The 6,727-nt window shown below is 49.0% G+C and overlaps 1 non-coding gene across 1 annotated transcript; it reads left to right on the plus strand.

The window, feature by feature from the left end:
- The first annotated feature begins 3,723 nt into the window (after nt 1–3,723).
- LOC120944584 lies at nt 3,724–3,857 on the plus strand. The gene has a single exon (XR_005750445.1). It is a non-coding gene; the product is annotated as a small nucleolar RNA SNORA42/SNORA80 family (small nucleolar RNA).
- The last annotated feature ends 2,870 nt before the right edge of the window (nt 3,858–6,727 follow it).

Genomic DNA, 6,727 nt, shown 5'->3' on the forward strand with positions numbered 1-6,727 from the left:
AGCACAGACCCCTCCATTCAGCACAGATGGAACACCCTTTCAGCACAGACCCCCCCATTCTGCACAGACCGCTCCATTCAGCACAGAACCCCCCTTAGCACAGATGGACCCCCTTTACGCACAGACCCCCCTTCAGCACAGATGGACCCCACATTCAGCACAAACCCCCCCTTCGGCAGAGACGGACCCCCTTCCCCCAGTACCCCCAGTTCTCATTCAGTACCTCAGATCAGCCATCAGCGCGGCACAGGCACAGCAGGTTCCCTCCCCCTGTGTACACATAAACACCTGAGGGGGAGGCGGCTTCACTCTGTTCGCTGTGTCTGTGTGACATCTGGGCCGAGACCGCTCAGACAGCCAGCAGCCGCTAGACTCTTCAACACCTTCTCGATTTTCCGGGTGGGGGGTCAATTGCCCCCCCTTGCCCTATGGCGCGGACACCCATGGGTGGCTACTTTACTTCTCCATGGACCCCCGTATGTAGGAATGTAGCCCACCCTCTCCTGCTTACTCCTGAGATGGACTATGAACTATAGGATTTGTGGAGTGTATAGAGCAGTGCATAGGACTGCCACTTATGTGCCACTAATGTTCACTGCTCAGTCCAATTAACCACTTCCCGCCCAGCCTATAGACAAATGATTGGCGGGCGGTGGCTTTGCCATCTTGAGCGAACGTCATAGGACACCCTGCCAGGAAGCGTCTATCGCGCGGCTGCGGGTGCCACACAGCGGCGCGATCTGTCAGCGGCTGTGTCCACAGGACATCAGAGTACCGGATCGCTGCCAGTACCACGTGACCGCTGTGACCAATCACAGTAGGTCACATGACAGTTGTACACAATGGATGGCTTCCTTTCATGCCAATCGATTGTGTACAATTGTGTCGCTAGCTGTGATTGGTCAGTTTGATCCCATGGTACAGACAGGGCTAATCACAGCCCGTCTGTACCATGTGATTAGCTTTGACCAATCACAGCTAATGAAAACTAAACAGACTGAATGATTCAAGTTTCATTCAGTAAAATGCTTGCTTATTATATGTAATAATGTCACTGCTATAAGCAAACATAATATGTAAAAAAAATCAAAAAAATCCTGATCACTTTTCTAGAGTAGTACTATGGTAACATTATATTGCTCTGGTCACAGTTGGGTAGATTCAGGTAGGGGTGCGCTAATTTGCAGCAGCGTAGCCTAGCGTGTTTACACTACGCCGCCTTAAGAAAGAGAGGCAAGTACATGATTCTCAAAGCACTTACCTCCTTACTTAGGGCGGCGTAGTGTAAACGCGGCGGGCGTAAGGGCGCCTAATTCAAATAGGTTGGAGGGGAGCGTGTTTAATGGTAATGAGGCTTGACCTCAGGTTTTTTGAAGTTTTTTAGTTACTGCGCATGCGCCGGGCGCCTACATTTTCCAGTGCGCATTGCGGCTAAGTACGCCGTACGGGCCTATTGATTTAGACGTGGACGTAAACGACGTAACTCCCGATCCGTGGACGACTTACGCAAACGACGTAAAAAATTCGAACCTTGCGGCGGGAACGGCGGCCATACTTTAACAATTGTTATTCCACCTCACAGGTGGAATAACTTTAGGCCGCCTAAGGCCTTACGGAAACGGCGTAAATCGACTGCGGCGGCCGGGCGTACGTTCATGAATCAAAGTAGAAACTAATTTACATATTCTACGCTGCCCGCAATGGAAGCGCCACCTAGCAGCCATCCGAAAAATTGCAACCTAAGATAGGACGGCGCAAGCTGTCGTATCTTAGATATGTTTAAGCGTATCTCTGTTTGAGCATACACTTAAACATAGGTCGGCGTAGATTCTGAGTTAGGTCGACTTATCTAGTGATAAGCCAGCCTAACTCTACCTGAATCTACCTAAGTGTGTTAAAAAAAAAAAAAAATCACAATATATATATATGATGATTTTTTTTGTTTTTCGTACTGTCACCAGTCAGTGTTCCTGATAACCACCACACCAGTCATATAATGACACTGTACTAGTGACAGAGGGTAAAAAAAAATTGGGAAATCTTTTTTTTATTGCTTAATTTTCCCCCAAAAAATTACAACTTCCAAAAACCCGCCATGCCTCTTACTAAATACCTTGGACTGTCTACTTTCCAAAAGGGGTCATTTTGGGGGTATTTTATACTGTCCTGGCATTTTGGGGCCTCAAGAAATTAGATAGTACGTCAGTGTGATGTTTGTATTTTAGTTTGTGTCTCGAGACTGTGAAATACATTGTGTTATCATAGGCGTGCGCACAGGGTGTGCCAGGTGTGCCCAGGCACACCCTGTACAGAACAGATTCCCCCTACTGCCCTGGCTCCTTTCCCCCCCGCAGCGCTGCCAGCTTCCCTCCTCTCCTATCGACTGTTGCTGCCGTGGTAACTTAGCAGGTAAGTACATTGTGAATCATGTACTTGCCTAGCTAACTTACGGCGGCGTAGCTTAAATGCCTTAACCACTTAAGCCCCGGACCTTTAGGCAGCTAAATGCCCAGGCCAGGTTTTGCGATTCGGCACTGCGTCGCTTTAACAGACAATTGCGCGGTCGTGCGACGTGGCTCCCAAACAAAATTGGCGTCCTTTTTTCCCCACAAATAGAGCTTTCTTTTGGTGGTATTTGATCACCTCTGCGGTTTTTATTTTTTGCGCTATAAACAAAAATAGAGCAACAATTTTGAAAAAAAATCAATATTTTTTACTTTTTGCTATAATAAATATCCCCCAAAAACATATATAAAAAAATAATTTTCCTCAGTTTAGGCCGATACGTATTCTTCTACCTATTTTTGGTAAAAAAAAATCGCAATAAGCGTTTATCGATTGGTTTGCGCAAAATTTATAGCGTTTACAAAATAGGGGATATTTTTATTGCATTTTTATGAATTTTTTTTTTTTTTACTACTAATTGCGGCGATCAGCGATTTTTTTCGTGACTGCGACATTATGGCGGACACTTCGGACAATTTTGACACATTTTTGGGACCATTGTCATTTTCACAGCAAAAAATGCATTTAAAATTGCATTGTTTATTGTAAAAATGACAGTTGCAGTTTGGGAGTTAACCACAGGGGGCGCTGTAGGAGTTAGTGTTCACCTAGTGTGTGTTTACAACTGTAGGGGGGTGTGGCTGTAGGACTGACGTCATCGATCGAGTCTCCCTATAAAGGGGATCACGCGATCGATGCGCCGCCACAGTGAAGCACGGGGAAGCCGTGTTTACATACGGCTCTCCCCGTTCTTCAGCTCCGGGGAGCGATCGCGACGGAGCGGCTATAAACGAATAGCCGCGCTGTCGTCCTGGATCGCTCCCCGGGGGGGGGGGGTCCCGATCGGACCCCCGACCCGCGCAAAGGCAAGGACGTACATATACGCCCATCTGCCTGTCCGTGCCATTTTGCGGACGTAAATAGTCGTGCGGCAGGCGTTAAGTGGTTAAGCTACGCCGCCGCAAAGTTAGGCATAGGTACCTGAATCTACCTATGGGTGTTTTGGCTTTGGGGTGCACACCCTAATGCAATAGGCTGCGCAAACCTATGTGTGTTATACATAGTCAATGATGGCAATTGAACTGTAGAAAGCACTTTCTGCAAAGTGTGAAGTAAAGATCGTAGATAGCGCAGCGGTTAGGTGCTGTGTGAGGAGAGCGATGAAGTCTTCTGTGGTTGGTGAGTTCGAATCCTCGCTACAGCCGCTTGCGGTTCTATGCATGGCAATGGATTTATGGTGGGGTCTCTTCAGTGATCCTCTCATAGTGTACCCCATGCTACAGGAATGTCAGATCCGAACCATTGGTAGGGCTTCTGTGATTGGCCGGACCACTGAAGTGAGCTGTACAGTTTTAAAGCTGAACTCCAAGAATGGGATTTAATTTTTTTGTACTGATCTAGTTCAAACCATCTGGCCAATCCCTGTGAATCACTATAGCAAACGCTGATCCTATCTTCTGGGTCTGCAATGCAAAGAGTCGCTTGCTTGGTATACTTCCTACTTTTTTTTTTTCTAAATCGGTTCCTCAAGCTAGTGCATTGTTGGTTCACTTACCTTTTCCTTCAAATTCCCTTCTAAATGTTTTTTTTTTTCTTTGTCTGAATTTCTCACTTCCTGTGTCTGCTCAGTAAGCTTGCCCCCATCATACGAGCCGTTCTGGCTGGTGGTTAGTCAGCGTGCCCGCCCCCTCCCTTGGGACTACATCAATGCGGGGAGACGCCCCATCATCCGAGCCGTTCTGGCTGGGGGTTAGTCAGCGTGCTTGCCCCCCTCCCTTGGGACTACATTTCTGCGGGGAGACACCCCATCATCCGAGCCGTTCTGGCTGGGGGTTAGTCAGCGTGCTTGCCCCCTCCCTTGGGACTACATTTTTGCGGGGAGACGCCCCATCATCCGAGCCGTTCTGGCTGGGGGTTAGTTAGCGTGCTCGCCCCCTCCCTTGGGACTACATCCCTGCAGGGAGACGCCCCATCATCCGAGCTGCTCTGGCTGGGGGTTAGTCGGCGTGCTCCCCCCTCCCTTGAGACTACATCCCTGCAGGAAGTCGCCCCATCATCCGAGCCGTTCTGGCTGGGGGTTAGTCGGCGTGCTCGCCCCCTTCCTTGGGACTACATCCCTGCAGGGAGATGCCCCATCATCCGAGTCGTTCTGGCTGGGGGTTAGTCAGCATGCTCGCCCCCTTCCTTGGGACTACACTCCTGCGGGGAGACGCCCCATCATCCGAGCCGTTCTGGCTGGGGGTTAGTCAGCGTGCTTGCTCCCTCCCTTGGGACTACATTTCTGCGGGGAGACGCCCCATCATCCGAGCTGCTCTGGCTAGGGGTTAGTCAGCGCTGTCAGGCATTTCTCACCTGACAGGACCGGGAGCTGTGTGTTTACCAGATGAAGACACGTGATCGTGTCGTAACGCGTAGGGATTGGCTGTGACAGACGTACACCTGGAGTGACGTAAGCGGGCGAGGAGGACGCCGCTGTTTGTTTATTACTGCACGTTTTAATATGTTTAATGTAAGCGCAGTTTTTTCCTTAATAAACGTCCCCTTATTTTAAAATACTACACCATCGGAGGCCTGTGTCTTCTCTCTCTCTCTCCCCCCTCCACTGGAACGGAGGCTCTGTGCAGGGCTGATCGAGTGGGTGCATGCATACTGCATAGAGGGCAGACAGTGGACTGCTGGAGAGGCTAGAGAAGCGCCAGAGAAGTCTGACAGGTGGGAAGATTCGTTGGCTGTAAGGAGGTGGACAACTTAAAGGGGTGGTTCACCCTAAAAACGACTTTCCCCTACTACACTGCCCCCCCACGTTACAATACGATTATGCCTATAATTTTTTTTTTGCTGCTGTACATACGTGGGTACAGCTATTCACCCGTGGTCTCCGGGTTGCGAGTCCCGCGGGAGTGGGCGTTCCTAACATGGCGGTGATTGACGTTTTGACAAAAAAACGAGCTCCCCCCGTCGCGTAAGCCGCGTCACGATTGGCAAAAGGAGCCGAACGGCTGCATTCACACCTGAGCGTCGGTCGTTTTTTTGGGCGTTTTTTTCCGGCGTTTTGTCGCGCGTTTTCATGCTTATTTGCGCGTTTGCATACAGCGTTGTCCGACGTTTTTGTACTTCAACGTTTTTTTATTTTAGCCGATAGGAAAAATGATGATCTTTTCATCACTTGTTGCTATGTTGGTAGATTTTTGTAATCTTCTGCATGGGCGACAAGTTCTATTGATTAAAGCGACGAAACGCCCGTAGCAAACGCCCGTTGTCGCGCAAGTCGCTTGAATCGAGCGTTTCCATTACTTTCTATGGGTAATGGAAACGCTCAAATACGCCGCTGTCGCGCGATTCGCACAACAAAAAAAGGTCCGGGAATTGTTTGAGCTTCGCGCGACAGGCGTTTGTGCGTTCGGCGTTCAGGTGTGAACAGTCACCATAGCAAATAATGTATTTTCATCCCTCTGGCGTTTGTGAGCGTAGCGCTTCAGGCGTAAAAACGCCTAGGTGTGAATGGAGCCTAAGGCTGCATTCACACCTGAGCGTCGGTCGTTCGGTCGTTTTTTTGGGCGTTTTGTCGCGCGTATTCATGCTTATTTGCGCGTTTGCATACAGCGTTGTCCGGCGTTTTTGTACTTCGACGTTTTTTATTTTAGCCAATAGGAAAAATGATCATCTTTTCATCACTTGTTGCTATGTTGGTAGATTTTTTTAATCTTCTGCATGGGCGACAAGTTCTATTGATTAAAGCGACGAAACGCCCGTTGTCGCGCAAGTCGCTTGAATCGAGCGTTTCCATTACTTTCTATGGGAAAATGCTCAAATACGCCGCCGCTGTCCGGGACTTGTTTGAGCTTCCAGCGACAGGCGTTTGGGCGTTCGGCGTTCAGGTGTGAACATTCGCCATAGCAAATAATGTATTTTCATCCCTCTGGCGTTTGTGAGCGTAGCGCTTCAGGCGTAAAAACGCCTAGGTGTGAATGGAGCCTAAGTGTTAATGATATGTGCAAACCCCTCTTTTAACATATTTCACCTTGTGTATTGTAAACACGATTAGGTTTTGCTGCATTCACATTTTTGTTTGGTTATATCATATAGCAGCGCAAAGGACATTTTTCTATATTTACACACACAGCTCCCGGTCCTCGCTCTGTAACGAGCAATCGCGCACGGAAGTCAGGGACGAGCGGGTGGCGTGCACGCGCCCCTAGTGGACGCTTAGAGAGCCGACGTA

Source organism: Rana temporaria, chromosome 6, assembly GCF_905171775.1.
Source record: "Rana temporaria chromosome 6, aRanTem1.1, whole genome shotgun sequence".
Lineage (NCBI taxonomy): Eukaryota > Metazoa > Chordata > Amphibia > Anura > Ranidae > Rana > Rana temporaria.